General features: G+C 48.3%; 1 protein-coding gene and 1 non-coding gene across 3 annotated transcripts in view; both read left to right on the plus strand.

Annotated features, from left to right (window-relative positions):
- The window catches only part of LOC115107431 (ephrin type-A receptor 3-like), a 193,076-nt gene that overhangs the window by 88,000 nt on the left and 80,865 nt on the right, over nucleotides 1-24,211 (plus strand). The gene's annotated exons all lie outside the window — the stretch shown is intronic.
- trnaa-ugc (transfer RNA alanine (anticodon UGC)) lies at nucleotides 9,448-9,520 on the plus strand. The gene has a single exon. It is a non-coding gene; the product is annotated as a tRNA-Ala (tRNA).

The following is a 24,211-nucleotide window of genomic DNA, read 5'->3' on the forward strand; positions in this document are numbered from 1 at the left end:
ACACTCACATGTACACACACTCACATGTACACACACACTCACATGTACACACACACTCACATGTACACACACACTCACATGTACACTCACACACACTCACATGTACACACACACTCACATGTACACACACACTCACATGTACACTCACACACACATGTACACACACACACATGTACACACACACACACATGTACACACACACACATGTACACACACACTCACATGTACACACACACACATGTACACACACACTCACATGTACACACACACTCACATGTACACTCACACACACATGTACACACACACTCACATGTACACACACACTCACATGTACACACACACTCACATGTACACTCACACACACATGTACACTCACACACACATGTACACTCACACTCACATGTACACTCACATATACACACAGACACACACACTCTCACATGTACACACACACTCACATGTACACGCACACGCAAACAAACACGCAGACACACACACACACATGCAAACAAACACACACACGCAAACACACACACACACGGACACACACACAGACACGCACACACACACGGACACACACACACGGACACACACACACACGGACACACACACACACACGGACACACACACACACACGGACACACACACACACGGACACACACACACACACACGGACACACGGACACACACACACACACGGACACAGTCCTACTCTACTCCCTAGATCACTATGATTCTTGGTCCTGGTGTTATATAAGTGACAGCATCTCTAGAAGAACATGCACATGTTAGCGCTAGTGATAAAGTTGCTCAGAACTTCAACCCAGTGCTTCTTGCAGTAGAGTGTGTGTGTTGTGCTTCTTGCAGTAGAGTGTGTGTGTTGTGCTTCTTGCAGTAGAGTGTGTGTGTTGTGCTTCTTGCAGTAGAGTGTGTGTGTTGTGCTTCTTGCAGTAGAGTGTGTGTGTTGTAGTTCTTGCAATAGAGTGTGCGTGAGGTGCTCCTTGCAGTAGAGTGTGTGTTGTGCTTCTTGCAGTAGAGTGTGTGTGTGTTGTGCTTCTTGCAGTAGAGTGTGTGTGTTGTGCTTCTTGCAGTAGAGTGTGTGTGTTGTGCTCCTTGCAGTAGAGTGTGTGTGTTGTGCTCCTTGCAGTAGAGTGTGTGTGTTGTGCTTCTTGCAGTAGAGTGTGTGAGTTGTGCTTCTTGCAGTAGAGTGTGTGTGTTGTGCTCCTTGCAGTAGAGTGTGTGTGTTGTGCTCCTTGCAGTAGAGTGTGTGTGTTGTGCTCCTTGCAGTAGAGTGTGTGTGTTGTGCTCCTTGCAGTAGAGTGTGTGTGTTGTGCTTCTTGCAGTAGAGTGTGTGTGTGTTGTGCTCCTTGCAGTAGAGTGTGTGTGTTGTGCTTCTTGCTAGCGTCTCTAACCTCCTCTGTCACGCTGGCTCAGCATTGGGTCCATCTCCTCCTAAGCCTCACTGGCTGGTGAGTGAGTGTAACCTCAGCTGGAGAGAGCATTGGGTCCATCTCCTCCTAAGCCTCACTGGCTGGTGAGTGAGTGTAACCTCAGCTGGAGAGAGCATTGGGTCCATCTCCTCCTAAGCCTCACTGGCTGGTGAGTGAGTGTAACCTCAGCTGGAGAGAGCATTGGGTCCATCTCCTCCTAAGCCTCACTGGCTGGTGAGTGAGTGTAACCTCAGCTGGAGAGAGCATTGTGTCCATCTCCTCCTAAGCCTCACTGGCTGGTGAGTGAGTGTAACCTCAGCTGGAGAGAGCATTGGGTCCATCTCCTCCTAAGCCTCACTGGCTGGTGAGTGAGTGTAACCTCAGCTGGAGAGAGCATTGGGTCCATCTCCTCCTAAGCCTCACTGGCTGGTGAGTGAGTGTAACCTCAGCTGGAGAGAGCATTGGGTCCATCTGGAGAGAGCATTGGGTCCATCTGGAGAGAGCATTGGGTCCATCTGGAGAGAGCATTGGGTCCATCTGGAGAGAGCATTGGGTCCATCTGGAGAGAGCATTGGGTCCATCTGGAGAGAGCATTGGGTCCATCTGGAGAGAGCATTGTGCATTCAGAGGCAGATCATAGTCTCACAGGGTTTTCACAGCAAGGAGGACTTTTCACTAAGGCTTTTCTAGTGAGGAATAGTGTGGACGTGTGTCTTTGGGATTTGTTATCCTGTATGTGATTTAGCTAGGAGCGAATGTTGCACTCACCTTTAATAACACACACCCGCACGCACGCACACACACACACACGCACGCACGCACGCACGCACGCACGCACGCACGCACGCACACACACACACACACACATGTTCACTTTCCTCCTGAGACCACTGTCATTTAGACTCCTGGGGCGATTGATTTGTGAGTTACCCTTCATGCCTGCTCCCATATCCAATAATTATTATGTATCTCTTTGTGGCTAATTTGTATTACAGGTAGACCACACTGAAGAGGGCTGTGAAGTCCAAACATCTGTGCACACTTTCCCCGATGCGTTGAATAATGAAGTCGACTTCATGCAGCATATTTTTGAGTTTGAACCAATTACACCTCTTTGTTAGCAAAGCCCTGGACTTATATTGTTCCTAAAGCGAGGTCATTTCCCACATGGAAGCTATCAGAGCCTGTGACTCACTCTGTGTGTGTGTGTCACTGGTTTCTCTATCAGAGCCTGTGACTCATTCTGTGTGTGTGTGTCACTGGTTTCTCTATCAGTGACAGGGACACTCTCTGGTTATCCTTCACTACCCGACCCAGGGCTGTGTGTGTGTAACTGGTTTCTCTATCAGTGACAGGGACACTCTCTGGTTATCCTTCACTACCCGACCCAGGGTTGTTTCCGTCGTAAACCCTCAGCATGACTGTTTCCATGGACCTAGATGACTCCACCATGGGCCTGATAACACAGAGAATATACCTAGATGACTCCACCATGGGCCTGATCACACAGAGAATATACCTAGATTACTCCACCATGGGCCTGATAACACAGAGAATATACCTAGATGACTCCACCATGGGCCTGATCACACAGATAATATACCTAGATTACTCAACCATGGGCCTGATAACACAGAGAATATACCTAGATGACTCCACCATGGGCCTGATCACACAGAGAATATACCTAGATTACTCAACCATGGGCCTGATAACACAGAGAATATACCTAGATTACTCAACCATGGGCCTGATAACACAGAGAATATACCTAGATTACTCAACTATGGGCCTGATAACACAGATAATATACCTAGATGACTCCACCATGGGCCTGATCACACAGAGAATATACCTAGATGACTCCACCATGGGCCTGATCACACAGAGAATATAACTAGATGACTCCACCATGGGCCTGGATCAGAGCAGCAGAGCTCAGGGTTCCACAAGGTCTAGTCTTCTATCACATACTCTCTCACACCCATCTGACAGGCTTTTCACATACTCTGAAACTAGTACCATTAGTGTGTTAACAGCTTTAGGTATACTCTGAGACTGTATTACCAAAACCTACCATTTCTGACATCCAAGGGGAACTCTCCATGGCATAAGTAAAGGAGATTGATATATAGTGATCTGTGTCCGATCGATAACTCTCCTCCAGCCATCATATTTGTGTTGAGACAGAGTTCAGATAAATCCTTCACAGTGAATGTAGACTAAATCTGAGTGTATTCTGCTGTGTGTGTGTGAGAGAGTGCTTTTGAGGGGAATGCAGATGGCAAGATGCCCCAAACACAGAAAATAAACAGCAACAGGCACAAACCCCTCCAGAGATATTTGACTTTTTGAGAATCCTCTCAACCCCATTCTACCGAAGCAAACTAATTAAAGTGTTTGCAGCCCACAGCAATAACACTGTCTCCAGTCTGCAGTGGCTGGGGGGCTCCAGAGGGAGAGAGAAGCTGTCTACGGTACATAACACAGAGTTCAGATCCCAAACATAGAGGTTTTATTAAAGACTCCATTCAGCCAGTCTAAACCAGGAATACACCACTGGGAGGAGAAAACAGAACAATAGTCTCCAGGCAACACCAGTGTGTGTGTGAGGGCCCCTGGCCCCCTGCCCCAGTGTTGCCTGTCTCTAGATCCTGGGCCAAGCCCCATACACAAGAGGAGGGCTTATTCAATATTTGATCAGGTTATCTTCCAGAAAAGGCGGACAGGGCTTGGGGCTAGACAGTAGGCCAGGCAGTACCTCTCTACAGCAGGCTCTGGTTCTCTGGTTCCTATGGTGCTGTTGACTTCAAAGCTGCTAACTACAGGCCAGGAATGTATCACTGGCCGGGAGAGGTTTTGCGAGGGAGAAGGAGAAGGGAGAGGGTAGAAAGAGAGGGGTGGAGGGGTTCCAGATAGAGATGTGAGGGGGGGGGGGGCTATTTGGGGAGACCCCAAGTGCTGGGTGGGGTGCAGGTTAGAAGTGGGGGTGACAGAGATGGGTGAGAGTGGTGTAGCTATGACAGCAGGACAAGAGGGGGAGACAGGTAAGAGGGAGACAGGGGAAGGTAAGAGGGAGACAGGTAAGAGGGAGACAGGTAAGAGGGAGACAGGTAAGAGGGAGACAGGTTAGAGGGAGACAGGTAAGAGGGAGACAGGTAAGAGGGAGACAGATAAGAGGGAGACAGATAAGAGGGAGACAGGTAAGAGGGAGACAGGTAAGAGGGAGACAGGTAAGAGGGAGACAGGTAAGAGGGAGACAGATAAGAGGGAGACAGGTAAGAGGGAGACAGGTAAGAGGGAGACAGGTAAGAGAGACAGGTAAGAGGGAGACAGGGGAGTGTAAGAGGGAGACAGGTAAGAGGGAGACAGGGGAGTGTAAGAGGTAGACAGATAAGAGGGAGACAGATAAGAGGGAGACGGATAAGAGCGAGACAGGTAAGAGGTAGACAGATAAGAGGGAGACAGGTAAGAGGTAGACAGATAAGAGGGAGACAGATAAGAGGGAGACAGGTAAGAGGTAGACGGGAGTGTAAGAGGTAGACAGGGGAGTGTAAGAGGTAGACAGGGGAGTGTAAGAGGGAGACAGATAAGAGGGAGACAGGTAAGAGGTAGACAGATAAGAGCGAGACAGGTAAGAGGGAGACAGGGGAGTGTAAGAGGTAGACAGATAAAAGGGAGACAGATAAGAGCGAGACAGGTAAGAGGTAGACAGATAAGAGCGAGACAGGTAAGAGGTAGACAGATAAGAGGGAGACAGATAAGAGCGAGACAGGTTAGAGGTAGACAGGTTAGAGGTAGACAGGTTAGAGGGAGACAGGTAAGAGGGAGACAGGTAAGAGCGAGACAGGTAAGAGGTAGACAGATAAGAGGGAGACAGGTTAGAGGTAGACAGGTAAGAGGGAGACAGGTAAGAGGGAGACAGGGGAAGGTAAGAGGTAGACCGGTAAGAGGGAGACAGGTAAGAGGGAGACAGGGGAGTGTAAGAGGGAGACAGGTAAGAGGGAGACAGGGGAGTGTAAGAGGGAGACAGGTAAGAGGGAGACAGGGGAGTGTAAGAGGGAGACAGGTAAGAGGGAGACGGGAGTGTAAGAGGTAGACAGATGAGAGGGAGACAGATAAGAGCGAGACAGGTAAGAGGGAGACAGATAAGAGGGAGACAGATAAGAGGGAGACAGGTAAGAGGGAGACAGGTAAGAGGGAGACAGGTAAGAGGGAGACAGATAAGAGGGAGACAGATAAGAGGGAGACAGGTAAGAGCGAGACAGGTAAGAGCGAGACAGGTTAGAGGGAGACGGGTAAGAGGGAGACGGGTAAGAGGGAGGCAGAAAAGAGCGAGACAGGTAAGAGCGAGACAGGTAAGAGGGAGACAGGTAAGAGGTAGACAGGTTAGAGGGAGACAGGTTAGAGGGAGACAGGTATGCATCCCTGGCCCGGGAGAGTGATTCGCTAAAATTAATTGATGACAAATACTTTAATCAGTAAGGTAGGTCACTCCCATAGAATTCTATGGTCACTTCCACTGAGGTCACTTCCACTGAGGCCTACTTTGAATTGTGGATTACCAGGTTTATATGCGCTGTGTGCAATAGCCTGGGGATGAGGTTATGTGATTTCTGACAGAACTGTTAAATAGTAGTCCGGCTATGAGGCCTGTGTATCTTGTTCTGCCTGTACAGCTATGAGGCCTGTGTATCTGGTTCTGCCTGTACAGCTATGAGGCCTGTGTATCTTGTTCTGCCTGTACAGCTATGAGGCCTGTGTATCTTGTTCTGCCTGTACAGCTATGAGGCCTGTGTGGCTGCTGTGTGTTGTTTTCACATGTTTCTGGAACGGGATGTGGATGCCTGTGGTTATGGAGAAATGTTGAAGGAAGCAACGAGCAGGAAATGATGCAGAGCGATGTCAGGTTTAGGTTGACGTTTCAACAATCATCAGTCAGCATGTACAGCAGGGTTACAGATGGAGAGCTGAGAGCAGAAGTAACATTCTACAGTACTGTATCCCTCAGCTGACACCGTCAACCCCCACGTACAACTCACTGCAGCTTGAGATGTGTGTGTGAGTCCTTGACCTCGCTGTGTGAAGTGTGCTGTGTATATTGTTGTCTCCTATGTCTTAGTCAGGTTTGTAGGTAACACTCCACTGGGACCTGTGTGTGAACAGATCACCAAATAAACTAGATCTTTCCATCTGTCTCCACCAGCCAGGAAACTATCTGACCCAAGGATGCAGTTAGTTCCTCAGTCCAGTCATCACTTTAGGGAGAGCTGTGTGTGTGTGTGTGTGTGTGTGTGTGTGTGTGTGTGTGTGTGTGTGTGTGTGTGTGTGTGTGTGTGTGTGTGTGTGTGTGTGTGTGTGTGTGTGTGTGTGTGTGTGTGTGTGTGTGTGTGTGTCCTCAGCTGATTAAAGCCAGTCAGGCCTCAGTGATCAGGCATTTAGCCATCTCTCCAGTCTGAATGCCAAACACAACAGAGCATGCCCAGACCAGCCATGTGTGGAGACCGGCCAAGCTGATAGACAGAAGAGAAACCTGGGGAAGAGGGGATGGAGGGAAATGATTAGAAAAACCATGGCTGTGTTCACTAAGGAGAAAGAAGAGACAAAGCTTTGTAATGCAAAACAGAACTAAGTGTTCTGGATGAGTTCAGTTATAATCACCTCATGAACATAACCCTGGACTAGAGGTCATGAACATAACCCTGGACTAGAGGTCATGAACATAACCCTGGACTAGAGGTCATGAACATAACCCTGGACTAGAGGTGATGAACATAACCCTGGGCTAGAGGTGATGAACATAACCCTGGGCTAGAGGTGATGAACATAACCCTGGACTAGAGGTCATGAACATAACCATGGACTAGAGGTCATGAACATAACCCTGTACTAGAGGTCATGAACATAACCCTGGACTAGAGGTCATGAACATAACCCTGGACTAGAGGTCATGAACATAACCCTGGACTAGAGGTGATGGACATAACCCTGGATTAGAGGTGATGAACAAAACCCTGGACTAGAGGTGATGAACATAACCCTGGACTAGAGGTTGTGAACATAACCCTGGACTAGAGGTCATGAACATAACCCTGGACTAGAGGTCATGAACATAACCTTGGACTAGAGGTGATGAACATAACCCTGGACTAGAGGTCATGAACATAACCCTGGAATAGAGGTGATGAACATAACCCTGGACTAGAGGTCATGAACATAACCCTGGAATAGAGGTGATGAACATAACCCTGGACTAGAGGTGATGAACATAACCCTGGACTAGAGGTCATGAACATAACCCTGGACTAGAGGTGATGAACATAACCCTGGACTAGAGGTCTTCTAAGGAGAGATTTTGTGTTGATTTTAGATCTACTTCCTGGTAGTGCTTCTGCAGAATGAAGCTGTTTCACAGACCCCATGGCATCCCTCCCTATTCAGTCATCCTCTTCCTCCCTTCATCCCTCCCTATTCAGTCATCCTCTTCCTCCCTTCATCCCTCCCTATTCAGTCATCCTCTTCCTCCCTTCATCTCTCCCTCCTTCCCTCCCCCCTTCCATCTCTCCCTCCTTCCTTCCCTCCTTCCATCTCACCCTCCTTCCTTCCCTCCTTCCATCTCTCCCTTCTTCCTTCCTTCCATCTCTCCCTCCTTCCTTCCTCCCTTCATCTCTCCCTCCTTCCTTCCTTCCCTCCTTCCATCTCTCCCTCCTTCCTTCCTCCCTTCATCTCTTCCTCCTTCCTTCCCTCCTTCCACCTCTGCATCTCTCCTGTACCTAGAGGACAATGCTGTGACATGGCTCTTCACAGCAGCTCTGTCTTTGTGACTATCCACCCCACGACTGACCCTGAAATCTATCCTCTCTCTCTCCTCTCTCTATCCTCTCTCTATACTCTCTATACTCTCTCTCTACCCCGCCCCCCTCTCTATCTGTCTCTGGGCTGTAAAGTGTCTGTCACTTAAAGAGGGAGCCAACCTTTAAAGGTTGAATTGCTGCACAGATGAGCACTGACCTTTTACAGCGGACACTGTATGTAAGATGGCTCCGTACGACACACACACACACACGCGCACGCACGCACGCACGCACGCACGCACGCACGCACGCACGCACGCACGCACGCACGCACGCACGCACGCACGCACGCACGCACGCACACACACACACACACACACACACACACACACACACACACACACACACACACACACACACACACACACACACACACACACACACACACACACACACACACACACACACACACACACACACTGAGGGTGAGGGGGCAGACAGGGAGAACCAAATGCCAGGGAGGAATGTCCAACAAGATGAATTCTTCAATCAGCCAGATACATTTGAATCTCTACTTTTTAATCCCCCTCTTCTCAGCCTGTTCAAGTCCAGGTGGGAGGCGTCTGTTAAAGAGGATGGAAGTATAGGTCACACACAGGTCTAACATGTCTTCTCTTCCCACTAAAACTGAGTGTACCTATCGCAGTGTGTGTGTGTGTTCTTGTCTCATGTCAGATTGCGTTGTGATGGCGACAGCTCGTTGACAGAGTAATTGGTGTAGCTTGTAGTGACAACGAGGGGGAGCTCCAATTAATCCATTGATTTACATTTAAATAGGACCTGAAAGGTTACAGGCTGCTAACTGTCATCTGCATTTTCTTACCATGCTGATGTCTGACTGACACACACACACACACACACACACACACACACACACACACACACACACACACACACACACACACACACACACAGTAGCTAGCCCTGCATATAATTATAGGCAAAATGAGGTGTTAATTACAATGTCATGCATTAGTCATGGTTGCTTGGCTCTTTTGATTACTGTTTTATTCTGGAATGAATATCATCTCATCTGTCAGTTTTAGTCTGCCTCTGCTCCGTCTGACAAGTTAATGTCATGAGATGATCACTGCCGATTTGCAATGCTGAGAGGGATGTGTGTGAATATGTATGTATGTGTCTTTCTGTCTGTCTGTCTTTCTGCCCGTGTAGCTCAGTTGGTAGAGCATGGCGCTTGCAACGCCAGGGTTGTGGGTTTGATTCCCACTGGGGACCAGAAAATAATATCAATCAAATGAAAAGTAGTGAATGTCTGCACTCACTGCTGTATGTTGCTCTGGATAAGAGCGTCTGCTAAATGACAAACACATGTCCAATCTGAGTCTGTGTCCTCGACTATGGCCTGTGTGGTTGACAGTGTGCACACAATCATGTGTGTTTTAATCTGTGTGTGTTGATGTGCATGGCCTGCAGTATCCAGGTCGGAGGTCAGCACAGTGAGAGAGAATAGCATCAGGTGTGTTTAATCCCTTTCTAAATCCCTTTCTAAATCCCTTTCTAAATCTCTCTAATTGTTGAGAACAGTTTTGCTGTGATGTGATGATCACCAACACTCTTCTGTTCTCTTCTTACTGACGCACAGCAAATAATCGTCTGCAGGTGTCTGAACAATTACTAATTGAGCTAATTATGATTATCCCTCCCTCTTTGTGTGTGTGTGTGTGTGTATGTATTACTGTATGTATGGTTAAGGTAAGGGGTAAGCCAGGAATACTTCAATAGAAAAGCAGAAAGCCTCCAAAGCCAACAGTTCTGCTAAGTGAGATGTGCAGTGTGGTAATGATGCCATCTATCACTTCACCCCTCCTCTTCTCCTTCCCTCCTTCCCTCCATGCCTCCTCTCCTCCATCAGCCACGCTGGACCCATTCATTTACCAGTCTATTTATGGCCCTATAAAAACACTAACGAGAGGAGAATAGTCACACTGGCACGAGAACAGGAGTTATGGGAAATGGGGAAAGAGGGGGTAAACCGGGAAAAACTGGAAGGGAGAAAGGAGGGAGACTGTTATGCCATATGGAACATACCAAACCATAGCGCTCCAGTTTTCCTGTTGAGGGAGAAGCAGAGCAGTTCTGACACTCCATTGGAGTGTGTATCATATAGCTCTGTTACTGAACTGCGACATCTACAGCCAGTGGCCTGTTTGCCTTACTCTATAGTTCTACTGTTGGACTGTGTAGGCTGTTCTAGTTGGGTTCTCCCAGGTTCAGGAAGCACAATGTTCTCTGACACGGTTCTTTGGTTCTGTGGTTCTCCACCAAAGGGAGGCCCCTCTCTCTCATTGTCCGTCTGGCAGGGGTGCAGTAGGGGGTTTGTGTGTGTGCGTGTTTTTTAGTCTGTGTGTGTGTGTGTGTGTGTGTGCGTGTGTGCGTGTGCGTGTATGTGTGCATGTGTGTGTTTTGCACACTCAGTAGGGCCAGAGTGAATCACCATGTGTGGACTCAGTAGGGGACATTCCAGTTGCCCCATGCTTTCATCCAGTGTTCAGCTTGACTGTAATGGTATTGTCCACAGCTCCACTGTCCTCCCTACTAGCCTCTAACCCAACAGCCCACAGCCCATCAACCCTCCAGCCTCCTGCTAGCCTCTAACCCAACAGCCCACAGCCCATCAACCCTCCAGCCTCCCTACTAGCCTCTAACCCAACAGCCCACAGCCCATCAACCCTCCAGCCTCCTGCTAGCCTCTAGGCTCTAACCCTACAGCCCACAGCCCATCAACCCTCCAGCCTCCTGCTAGCCTCTAACCCAACAGCCCACAGCCCATCAACCCTCCAGCCTCCCTACTAGCCTCTAACCCAACAGCCCACAGCCCATCAACCCTCCAGCCTCCTGCTAGCCTCTAGCCTCTAACCCAGCAGCCCACAGCCCATCAACCTTCCAGCCTCCTGCTAGCCTCTAACCCAACAGCCCACAGCCCATCAACCCTCCAGCCTCCTGCTAGCCTCTAGCCTCTAACCCAACAGCCCACAGCCCATCAACCCTCCAGCCTCCTGCTAGCCTCTAGGCTCTAACCCTACAGCCCACAGCCCATCAACCCTCCAGCCTCCTGCTAGCCTCTAACCCAACAGCCCACAGCCCATCAACCCTCCAGCCTCCTGCTAGCCTATAGCCTCTAACCCAACAGCCCACAGCCCATCAACCCTCCAGCCTCCTGCTAGCCTCTAACCTCTAACCCAACAGCCCACAGCCCATCAACCCTCCAGCCTCCTGCTAGCCTCTAACCCAACAGCCCACAGCCCATCAACCCTCCAGCCTCCTGCTAGCCTCTAGGCTCTAACCCTACAGCCCACAGCCCATCAACCCTCCAGCCTCCTGCTAGCCTCTAACCCAACAGCCCATAGCCCATCAACCCTCCAGCCTCCCTACTAGCCTCTAACCCAACAGCCCACAGCCCATCAACCCTCCAGCCTCCTGCTAGCCTCTAGGCTCTAACCCTACAGCCCACAGCCCATCAACCCTCCAGCCTCCTGCTAGCCTCTAACCCTACAGCCCACAGCCCATCAACCCTCCAGCCTCCTGCTAGCCTCTAACCCAACAGCCCACAACCCATCAACCCTCCAGCCTCCTGCTAGCTTCTAACCCAACAGCCCATAGCCCATCAACCCTCCATCCGCCTGCTAGCCTCTAACCCAACAGCCCACATCCCGTCAACCCTCCATCTGCCTGCTAGCCTCTGACACAACAGCCCACAGCCATCAACTCTACAGCCTCCTGCTAGACTCTAACCCAACATCCCACAGCCCATCAACCCTCCAGCCTCCTCCTAGCCTCTAATCCAACAGCCCACAGCCCATCAAACCTCCAGCCTCCCTGCTAGCCTCTAACCCAACAGCCCACAGTCCATCAACCCTCCAGCCTTCTGCTAGCCTCTAACCCAACAGCCCACAGCCCATCAACCCTCCAGCTTCCTGAAAGCCTCTAACCCAACAGCCCACAGCCCATCAACCCTCCAGCCTGCTGAAAGCCCAGCCATCAGCTGCCTGTCACCTCCCAGGGCTGAGGCTATGGTCTAGGAGAGAGGGGATGAGGAACAGCACAGTCACGAGGAGTGTGAGTTGGCTAGTCCTCTCTCTGGATGGGCTGTAGTTTAGTTATGTGGTGGTGGTTTACATTGCATCAACATGTTGTGTGATGTATAGAGGAACACACATCTCCACTGTATGGTGTGGTGTTAACACCTGCTGTTGTGTTGAGTTGTTACTTTAACTGAACACTCTGAATCAGTTACAGTGGTGCAAAAAGTATTTAGTCAGCCAACAATTGTGCAAGTTCTCCCACTTAAAAAGATGAGGGAGGCCTGTAATTTTCATCATAGGTACACTTCAACTATGACAGACAAAATGAGAAAAAAATCCAGAAAATCACATTGTAGGATTTTTAATGAATTTATTTGCAAATTGTGGTGGAAAATAAGTATTTGGTCAATAACAAAAGTTTATCTCTTTGTTATAACCCCCGTGTGGTTCTGGGATTTTTGCTCAATGTTCTTGTGATCATTTTGACCCCACAGGGTGAGATCTTGCATGGAGCCCCAGATCGAGGGAGATTATCAGTGGTCTTGTATGTCTTTCATTTCCTAATAATTGCTCCCACAGTTGATTTCTTCAAACCAAGCTGCTTACCTATTGCAGATTCAGTCTTCCCAGCCTGGTGCAGGTCTACAATTTTGTTTCTGGTGTCCTTTGACAGCTCTTTGGTCTTGGCCATAGTGGAGTTTGGAGTGTGACTGTTTGAGGTTGTGGACAGGTGTCTTTTATACTGATAACAAGTTCAAACAGGTGCCATTAATACAGGTAACGAGTGGAGGACAGAGGAGCCTCTTAAAGAAGTTCAGTCTTTTTGTGGCCTCTCTTTATCTTTTCCTCCCTCTTCTTTTCCTCCCTCTCTGTCCTCCCTCTTTTTTCCTCTCTCTCTCTCTCTCTCTCTCTCCCTCTCTGTCCTCCCTCTTCTTTTCCTCTCTCACTGTCCACCCTCTTTTTTTCCTCCCTCTCTCTGTCCTCCCTCTTCTTTTCATCCCTCTCTCTGTCCTCCCTCTTCTTTTCCTCTCTCTCTCTCTGTCCTCCCTCTTCTTTTCCTCCCTCTCTCTGTCCTCCCTCTTCTTTTCCTCCCTCTCCCTGTCCTCCCTCTTCTTTTCCTCCCTCCCTCTGTCCTCCCTCTTCTTTTCCTCTCTCTCTCTCTCTGTCCTCCCTCTTCTTTTCCTCTCTCTCTCTCTCTCTCTGTCCTCCCTCTTATTTTTCTCCCTCTCTCTGTCCTCCCTCTTCTTTTCCTCCCTCTCTCTGTCCTCCCTCTTCTATTCCTCCCTCTTCTCTTCCTCCCTCTCTCTGTCCTCCCTCTTCTCTTCCTCCCTCTCTCTGTCCTCTCTCTCTCTGTCCTCCCTCTTCTCTTCCTCTCTCTCTCTTCCTCCCTCTCTTTGTCCTCCCTCTTCTTTTCCTCCCTCTCTGTCCTTTCTCTCCAAGTGAAAGGGCTGTTCATCACTATTGCAGGACGTAGCTGATTAAACGTGATGAAGGCCAGTCCATCCGTCAGACAGCCTTTCATTCTGTCATTACAAGGGGCCACCAGGGGGAGCGCACACGTGTGTGTGTGTGTTCATGTGTGTGTATGTCCATGTGTGTGTATGTTCATGTGTGTGTATGTTCGTTCGTGTGTGTGTGTATGTTCATGTGTGTGTATGTTCATGCGTGTGTGTGTGTGGGTGGGTGTGTGCCCTCTCTTCAGATGTCTTTTCGCCTGTGATGGATGTTTCCAGACCATAGATCCACCTCTGAAGAGGTCCTATTCTCTCCCTGTAAAGACTACTGATCTATTCTCTCTCTTTCCTCTCTCTATTCTCTCTCTCTTTCCTCTCTCTATTCTCTCTCCCTTTCCTCTCTCTATTCTCTCTCCCTTTCCTCTCTATTCTCTCTCTATTCTCTATCTCTTTCCTCTTTCTATTCTCTCTCTCTTTCCTCTCTCTATTCTCTCTCCCTATTCTCTCTCTCTTTCCTCTCTGTTTCCTCTCTCTTTCCTCTCTCTATTCTCTCTCTCTTTCCTCCCTCTTTCCTCTCCCTATTCTCTCTCTCTTTCCTCTCTGTTTCCTCTCTATTCTCTCTCTCTTTTCTCTCTCTATTCTCTCTCTACTCTCTCTCTCTCTTTCCTCCCTCTTTCCTCTCTCTTTCCTCTCTGTTTCCTCTCTGTTTCCTCTCTCCTTTTCCTCTCTCTTTCCTCTCTGTTTCCTCTCTCTATTCTCTCTCTTTCCTCCCTCTTTCCTCTCTCCCTATTCTCTCTCTCTTTCCTCTCTCTTTCGTCTCTCTTTCCTCTCTGTTTCCTCTCTCTACTCTCTCTCTCTTTCCTCCCTCTTTCCTCTCTCCCTATTCTCTCTCTCTTTCCTCTCTCTTTCGTCTCTCTTTCCTCTCTGTTTCCTCTCTCTATTCTCTCTCTCTTTCCTCCCTTTTTCCTCTCTCCCTATTCTCTCTCTCTTTCCTCTCTTGTTCGCCTCTCTTTCCTCTCTGTTTCCTCTCTGTTTCCTCTCTCTATTCTCTCTCTCTTTCCTCTCTCTATTCTATCTCTTTCCTCTCTCTTTCCTCTCTCTACTCTCTCTCTCTTTCCTCTCTCTACTCTCTCTCTCTTTCCTCTCTCTTTCCTCTCTCCCTATTCTCTCTCTCTTTCCTCTCTCTCTTTCGTCTGTCTTTCCTCTCTGTTTCCTCTCTCTACTCTCTCTCTCTTTCCTCCCGTTTTCCTCTCTCCCTATTCTTTCTCTCTTTCCTCTCTCTTTCGCCTCTCTTTCCTATCTGTTTCCTCTCTCTATTCTCTCTCTCTTTCCTCTCTCTTTCCTCTCTGTTTCCTCTCTCTACTCTCTCTCTCTTTCCTCCCTCTTTCCTCTCTCCCTATTCTCTCTCTCTTTCCTCTCTCTTTCGTCTCTCTTTCCTCTCTGTTTCCTCTCTCTACTCTCTCTCTCTTTCCTCCCTTTTTCCTCTCTCCCTATTCTCTCTCTCTTTCCTCTCTTGTTCGCCTCTCTTTCCTCTCTGTTTCCTCTCTGTTTCCTCTCTCTATTCTCTCTCTCTTTCCTCTCTCTATTCTATCTCTTTCCTCTCTCTTTCCTCTCTCTACTCTCTCTCTCTTTCCTCTCTCTTTCCTCTCTCCCTATTCTCTCTCTCTTTCCTCTCTCTTTCGTCTGTCTTTCCTCTCTGTTTCCTCTCTCTACTCTCTCTCTCTTTCCTCCCGTTTTCCTCTCTCCCTATTCTCTCTCTCTTTCCTCTCTCTTTCGCCTCTCTTTCCTATCTGTTTCCTCTCTCTATTCTCTCTCTCTTTCCTCTCTCTCTTTCCTCTCTCTTTCCTCCCTCTTTCCTCTCTCCCTATTCTCTCTCTCTTTCCTCTCTCTATTCTCTCTCTACTCTCTCTCTCTTTCCTCTCTCTACTCTCTCTCTCTTTCCTCTCTCTTTCCTCTCTTTCCTCTCTGTTTCCTCTCTCTATTCTCTCTCTCTTTCCTCCCTCTTTCCTCTCTCCCTATTCTCTCTCTCTTTCCTCTCTCTTCCGCCTCTCTTTCCTCTCTGTTTCCTCTCTCTTCTCTCTCTCTCTTTCCTCCCTCTTTCCTCTCTCCCTATTCTCTCTCTCTTTCCTCTCTCTTTCGTCTCTCTTTCCTCTCTCTTTCCTCTCTCTATTCTCTCTCTCTTTCCTCTCTCTTTCCTCTCTGTTTCCTCTCTCTACTCTCTCTCTCTTTCCTCCATCTTTCCTCTCTCCCTATTCTCTCTCTCTTTCCTCTCTGTTTCCTCTCTCGATTCTCTCTTCCTTTCGTCTCTCTTTCCTCTCTCCCTATTCTCTCTCCCTTTCCTCTCTGTTTCCTCTCTCCCTTTCGTCTCTCTTTCCTCTCTGTTTCCTCTCTCTATTCTCTCTCTTTCCTCTCTCTATTCTATCTCTTTCCTCTCTCTTTCCTCTCTCTTTCCTCTCTCTTTCCTCTCTCTACTCTCTCTCTCTTTCCTCCCTCTTTCCTCTCTCCCTATTCTCTCTCTCTTTCCTCTCTCTACTCTCTCTCTCTTTCCTCCCTTTTTCCTCTCTCCCTATTCTCTCTCTCTTTCCTCTCTCTTTCGCCTCTCTTTCCTATCTGTTTCCTCTCTCTATTCTCTCTTTCTTTCCTCTCTCTCTTTCCTCTCTCTTTCCTCCCTCTTTCCTCTCTCCCTATTCTCTCTCTCTTTCCTCTCTGTTTCCTCTCTCTATTCTCTCTCTCTTTCCTCTCTCTATTCTCTCTCTATTCTCTCTCTCTTTCCTCTCTCTACTCTCTCTCTCTTTCCTCTCTCCCTACTCTCTCTCTCTTTCCTCCCTCTTTCCTCTCTCTTTCCTCTCTCTTTCCTCTCTGTTTCCTCTCTCTGTTTCCTCTCTGTTTCCTCTCTCCCTTTCCTCTCTCTTTCCTCTCTGTTTCCTCTCTATATTCTCTCTCTTTCCTCCCTCTTTCCTCTCTCCCTATTCTCTCTCTCTTTCCTCTCTGTTTCCTCTCTCTATTCTCTCTCTCTTTCCTCCCTCTTTCCCCTCTCCCTATTCTCTCTCTTTCATCTCTCTTTCCACTCTGTTTCCTCTCTCTCTTTCGTCTCTCTTTCCTCTCTGTTTCCTCTCTCTCTTTCCTCTCTGTTTCCTCTCTCTATTCTCTCTCTCTTTCCTCTCTCTATTCTCTCTCTTTCCTCTCTCTATTCTCTCTCTCTATCCTCTCTCTATTCTCTCTCCCTGTCAGCTTTCAGCCATAGTGTTGGTTTAGTGGTGGTTATGATGAATGTTGGAGTGAACCCCATTCTGTATTGTACCTCTCTCCATCCCTCTGTCTCAATGATTCTGAAACACTAGTGAATGGAGCCACAGTATCTGGGGATGAGAGAGAGAGGGAGAGGGGCAGTAATAGTAGTGGGCATTTGGTGATTAATGGCTCCTTTTCGATTTCTGTTTTAAAAACCTTAAATGCACTATGCATTATGTGGGTTTAATGCTGTAACACCATACAAGTAAATGAATACAAGTCCCATGATGGCAGTGACTACAAGTCCCATGATGGCAGTGACTACAAGTCCCATGATGGCAGTGACTACAAGTCCCATGATGGCAGTGACTACAAGTCCCATGATGGCAGTGACTACAAGTCCCATGATGGCAGTGACTACCCATGGCTGCTATTAAACATCACTTATTCACATGACTTTACTTTAATCAAATAAATCAGTTGCTGTGTATATTACATTTGTTCTATTTGATTATGATTATGATTATAATTTCATTCCAAGTCTAATCTCTGTAGAGCTGCTGTCTGACAAAAGCTCTATTTTATTCATTTTTCAAAGTAAATAAGGCATACTTTAATTATGACTGTTGAATACCAACTATCCATCACTTAGATCATGTATTTTCAGGTAGAGGTACCTGGCGAAGCAACGGCTCTTTATCCCTCTCCATCACACATTCTTCTGTCTCTTCTCCATCTCCATGTCTGCCCCACACTAACATAACATAGCAGGCATAAACGAAACACACAGACCAGACAAGTAGGCGCGCAATGGATTATGGTCATTGTATTTAATTTTCACTTTTTCTGCACTAAACTATGTAGAATATTGGCCTGTTGGAAACTACAACTCCTTACTACATCGCACAGTTTGGGCTTGATCTGATTTATCTCTAGAGAAAATGTGCAATGTGCGCATTCAGCTCACTGAAAACAAACAAACCAAATGGAATTCAAATAACTGAATCAACATCAGTTGTTGGAAAAACCAAAGAAATCGCCTAAATGTTGGTTAATTGCTCAGCACTAGTCTACACTCACAGAAGTAGACTTACTGAAGAGCACTTAGCCTGTTTGTGTCCTGAAGTGTGTTTCTTTGACCAATGTTACAGTATGAGCCGCCACGTGTGTGTGTGTGTGTGTGTGTGTGTGTGTGTGTGTGTGTGTGTGTGTGTGTGCGCGTGTGTGTGCGTGTGTGTGCGTGCGTGTGTGTGTGTGCGTGCGTGTGTGTTTGTGTGTGTGCGTGCGTGTGCGTGTGTGCGTGTGTGCATGCATGTGTGTGTGCGTGCACGCGCGTGCGTGTGTGTGCATGTGTGTTTGTGTGTGTGCGTGCGTGTGCGTGTGTGCATGCGTGTGTGTGTGCGTGCGTGCGTGTGTGTGCGCATCAATCCTGCCTGAACAGAGGGGCCCACCAAAGGGCTTGTTTTTCACTGTGTCCGTCACTGAGCTCCACCCTGCTGTTTTAACACATCAGTAAGACTAATACTGATGCTAAGCAGCCAGGAGACAGGAAGGAACACACACACACACACACACACGTCTCTGATCTGAGACTATGTTGTGTTTCCTTTTATAAAACTCTCCCATAAATACCCAGAGGTCTGTCTGCTTGTGTGTTTTTGTCATCAGAATAATGTAAACACCTCATGTAACACTGTGCACGTACACTGGGGCTGGGTATACTGTGAGGGAATGTATGGATGTCGCAATTTATGAGTGAGTTCCTATGTGTGCATCCATGTTGCATATATGTGTGAAGATCAACCGGGAAGCAGCGGTGGGTGAGGGGTGAGGAGCTGGTGAGGAAAGGGTGAGGAATGGGTGAGGAAGGGGTGAGGAGCTGGTGAGGAATGGGTGAGGAATGGGTGAGGAAGGGGTGAGGAAGGGGTGAGGAGCTGGTGAGGAAAGGGTGAGGAATGGGTGAGGAGCTGGTGAGGAGCTGGTGAGGAAATGGTGAGGGGTGAGGAGCTGGTGAGGAATGGGTGAGGGGTGAGGAGCTGGTGAGGAATGGGTGAGGGGTGAGAAATGGGTGAGGGGAAGGGATGATGAGCTGGTGAGGAAAGGGTGAGGAATGGGTGAGGGGTGAGGAATGGGTGAGGAGTGGGTGAGGAAAGGGTGAGGAAAGGGTGAGGAGTGAGGAAAGGGTGAGGAGTGAGGAAAGGGTGAGGAGTGGGTGAGGAAGGGTGAGGCCCAGGTCAGGTGAGATTCTTGATGTGTTGACTGACTATGCACGATGTCTGGGCCCATCTACATTGTCTATCTGTACTTCACCTGTGCTGCTCTGTCTCTCTGACAGCACACACACAGACACAGACAATCTCAGACACACTTAGATTAGATGAATGGGGCCCAGCCGTAACACATGGAACGATGCCCCGTAGAGTATGTGTCAGAAGAGGATTGATTTAGAGGTGTAAGGCCTGGATCACTGCTGAGACACCTGCCTAGGGAATCTAACTATCTCACACACACATACACACACACCCTGCTACTGCCCCCGACCCTCAACTCCCAGCCCCTGCCTGTGTCTGAGGAAACCCCGTTTCACAGTCCGCCATGTTGCTATAGATTTCAGGCCTCCAGTGAGGTGGCATATGACAGTAGAGGACTGGGAAAGCATACTCTGTCTGTGTGTGTGTGTGTGTGTGTGTGTGAGAGAGAGAGAAGTCAGACTGTTTTGTTCTCCTGACCAGTGCTGCATAACCCTTCTTCCCCTGGTGACTTTATAAACCAAGCATTGCTACAGCATTGTCAGCTGTGTGAATAAAACATTAACATGTATTTTAATGTCACCTTCCATATAGATGACTATTAATTCCATTCACTATGTGTGAGACTGGGGCACTACAGAGCTAGAGTAGCCACACTGTTAACACAGAAAGGATAGAGCCTGTTGTGTTTGGCTTCTTTAACTGTTTTATAAAGACTGAGGACAGGGGAGTGGAAATGGGCCATCCTCTCTCACAGTGTGTGTGTCTGTGTGTGTTGTTCTAGCTGACCTATTTTTGCCCAGTCTTAAAGAGGACCCTTCCCTCCCTGTCACTGGCACTGGTCACCAAACCTCCCGTCTACCGGGGCTACACATGTCTGCACAAACATGCCACATACATGCCAACCCTACTGTATGTTTAATGATGCATGAGGAGTCTAAATACTATTCTCTCGGTCTGTCCCATTTCTCTTCTCTCTCTGTCCTGAGGGAGATAAACAGAGAACAGACTATTGGCTGTTGGCTGATCTTTCTCTGTGAATCCCTCTGTCCCTAAGGCGCATCAGAAATCTGTAGCCTCAATAGTAGTCGTGGAAACGGCCATATGGCCACAAATGGCCAATGTTCCCACACAGGAACACAAAGACAGGCTGGCAGTAAATCACGCTGGTGCAGGATCTGTCTCTACCCCTCTCTCTCTCTGTCTCTGTGTGTCTCGGGGGTGTAGTTATCATCACTGCATCCCGGACACAGGCATTCACCTCTCTACAATAGCCTTGGGAAGAGGAGAATAGGGATGGAATGGGGTTTATGGCTGGTGTGTGTATGTGTTCGGGGTATCCCCCATCCCCCCCACCGTCATCTGTCCAACACATAGATTTATCAGCATGAGATGTGAAACTGTGGTGGGTCCACTAGTCACTGAGGGAATGAGACAGAGACCCAAGACAGAATGAGATGGACACAGAATGAGGCTGGGAGAAAGAAAGATGGAGAGACTGACAGACAGACAGCGAGAGGGAGAAAGAAAGAGAGATATAGACAGGCTTTAGACATTATGTTAATAGGCTTAGTTGTCCTCAGACACCTCATCCCCCTCTTCCCCTCCTTTAATGTTCCCTTCTTCTTGTTGTTTAATTCTGTCTCTCTGGGTGGTTGGAGGCAGCAGACTGGAAGCTTGAGGGTTCCAGAGTGGCAATGTCCTGGATTTTCTCAATGACCTGCTGTGTGTGTGTGTGTGTGTGTGTGTGTGTGTGTGTGTGTGTGTGTGTGTAGGCAGCGTGATGTCCTGGATTCTCTCAGTGACCCGGCTAAAGTGGAGGATGTGGGAAAAGGTTATTGCATCCTCTGTGGATGCGGCAAGGAGATGGTCCATGCCTGTGGGTGTGTGGGTGTGTGTTTGTTGTGTGTGAGAGAGAGAGGTTGGCATATTTACCATGTCTCAGTTTTATAGCTTTCCACAAAGAGCCAGATGTGGCTATAGAGCCTGCAGAGCAGAGAGACTGTGGTGCCCGAGCCAGGCATTCCATGGGAGGCCTCGACAACATTTATTGTTATCAATGCAGGAAACAGCTTTACACTCACTCTCACTCACCCTCTCCATTCACCGTCAAACCAAAATCCTCCCCTCCCCCACACGCCCTCTCTCCTCACCTAGGGGTGATGTTGGGATCTCAGCGGTCCTGCGACTCAGCACAAATTCTAATAAGCCTTTGATGAGTTGATTAAATGAATTGATCTTTTCTTCATCCTCTGGAACGAGGGGTGAGGGAGGGAGCCCTGGGGGTGTGCGTGAGGTGTTGCTCTGATGAACCAGGACTGTGTGTGTGTTTGTGTGTGCGTGTGTGTCTACATCTGCGTATGTGTCTGTGTGTGTGTGCTTATGGCAGCCACGACTGTTGAAACGCAGCCTGCCTGAAACACAGCCTGCCTGAAACGCAGCCCGCCTGAAACACAGCCTGCCTGAAACGCAGCCCGCCTGAAACACAGCCTGCCTGAAACGCAGCCCGCCTGAAACACAGCCTGCCTGAAACACAGTTGTCATTGCAGTGAGAGGGTTAGAAAGTGAGTTAGAAAGCGGGAGTGTACTTCCAATTTTACACTAGCTCACAGAGGCAGAGTTAGCTGTCGAGAGGCAGTGTGTGTTAGCTGTAGTGTGTGAGCTGTGTTAAGGTAGTGTGTTAGCTGTAGTGTGTGAACTGTGTTGAGGCAGTGTGTTAGGTGTTGTGTGTGAGCTGTGTTGAGGCAATGTGTTAGCTGTTTTGAGACAGTGTGTGTGAGCTGTGTTGAGGCAGTGTGTTAGCTGTAGTGTGTGAGCTGTGTTGAGGCAGTGTGTGTGAGCTGTAGTGTGTGAGCTGTGTTGAGGCAGTGTTTAAGCTGTAGTGTGTGAGCTATGTTGAGGCAGTGTGTGTGAGCTGTGTTGAGGCAGTGTGTGTGAGCTGTGTTGGGGCAGATTGGTGTTTGTGTTGTTAACTGCAGGGTAATGGCACTGAAGAGGCCCTCAATCCAGCTCTATTCATCCCCTACCTACCGCTCTCAAAAAGCCTCTTCAGATGCACCGCAGCACAGTTGGAGTGTGTTCGTGTGTTTTTGTGTGTGTGTGTGTATGTGTTTGTGTTCGTGTATGTTGGTGTGTGTGTGTGTGTGTGTGTGTGTGTGTGTGTGTGTGTGTGTGTGTGTGTGTGTGTGTATAACCCTGGCACTCCTCTGCCTAATTAAGCGATCTGATCAGAGCTGATTTGAATAACAAAAGAGAGGAGAGGAGCGGAGAGGAGAGGAGTAAAGGGTTTAGGTCTATAGTAGCAGCATTGTAAGCAGGCAGGAAACACATGTTTGGTAGAGTAAACAGTCCCCAGTGTTCAGTACACATTACTGTGCTTATATAGCCACCACACAACAGTCAGGGAACATGGCGGGGGAGGGGTGGAGGTCGCCCTCCCTCCCTGTCTCACCCTCCCTCCCTCCTTACCTCCTTCAGAAACTCCTTCCATCTCTAACTCTGAGTAGTCCGTCTCCCACAGGAACACTGATCCAATCTGTCTATGTGAGGCAATTGAAGGGGGGGGGTAGGAAGGAGGGAAGGAAGGAAGGAAAGGAGGAAAAGCGGCTAAAAGTCACTGTGACCTTGTAGACTGGAGGGAGTAGGTCTCTGAAGCAGGAAATAATTTGTTTAGTCCGCACTCTGTTTCTGCTCTGTTTACTAAAAACCCCTGTGTGTGTGTGTGTGTGTGTGTTTGTGTGTCTGTGTGTGTGTTGTGTGTGTTGTGTGTGTGTCTGTGTGTCTGTGTGTCTGTGTGTGTGTTTGTGAGTACCTGCACCCCAGATTAAAGGAGACAATCAGCAGACTAATTAATATTAGATGAGGTATTGTGTGACCTGGGCCTCTAGCGATTCTGCTAATTATGTCACTGATGCTCCATAGTCTTCCATACAGCTGGACACTGATGCTCCACAGTCTTCCATACAGCTGGACAATGGAGCTTTACACATTACCTGTCATATCATATGACTGACACTAGCACACAAGGATGAGGATGTGGACAATGGTGTGTGTACATGTGTGTGTGCCTTCGCCATGGGACTAGGTATTCTATCATGGCCAGGTCTTGAGAGCAGCAGACAGGGATAGTGTTACCGATATAATTAGTGCTAACAGGCCTGCTGAATGGATGCACTTGTCCACAATAACCCCTCAGTCACTGACAGCTCTGCCTGGTTGTCTCTCTCTCTCTCCCACTCTCTCTCTCTCTCTCTCTCTCCCACTCTCTCTCTCTCTCTCTCTCTCTCTCTCTCTCTCTCTCTCGCTCTCTCTCTCTCCATCTTTCTACTCAGTCTTTGTCCCTCATATCTTCTCTATGATGGATTAAAGTGCAGTTAAAAGGAGCAGAGTGGATATGAGATGCTTATCTCACGTATCTGAGGTCATGAGGTCGTGTTTGGTTGTAGGCCTGGGAATCATGGATACACACACACAGCCTACAAACACGAACAGATAAACACATGTCCCACACACACAGCACGTTTAATCAATAACACAGGCTAGTTCACATACACTCTGTTTTCTGAAGAGGCTTTCTCAATAGAGCTCACACACATTCTCATATTATTTTCCTATCACGTCACACACACTCTCTCTCTCTCTCTCTTCTCCATCATGTAACACTTGGATCAGTTGGCCGGGGATCCTGTGGATCCTGGGGATGTGAGGGTCTGATGTAGAAGTATGAAGTATGGGCCTGTGGCCAGCTCTGCTTTGTGTGTGGAACATAAAACAGATGAGGAGTTATTCAGAGATAGACCTGATATTATCACCATTATCTGATACTACACTGTCTGGCATACTTATTTAGTCTTCACATAGATCACGGCCCGTATCCACAAAGCATCGCAGAGTAGAAGTGCTGATCTAGGATCAGTTTAGCCTTTTAGATCATAATGAATAAGATTATAT

The sequence above is a fragment of the Oncorhynchus nerka genome, linkage group LG1 (assembly GCF_034236695.1).
Source record: "Oncorhynchus nerka isolate Pitt River linkage group LG1, Oner_Uvic_2.0, whole genome shotgun sequence".
Taxonomy (NCBI): domain Eukaryota; kingdom Metazoa; phylum Chordata; class Actinopteri; order Salmoniformes; family Salmonidae; genus Oncorhynchus; species Oncorhynchus nerka.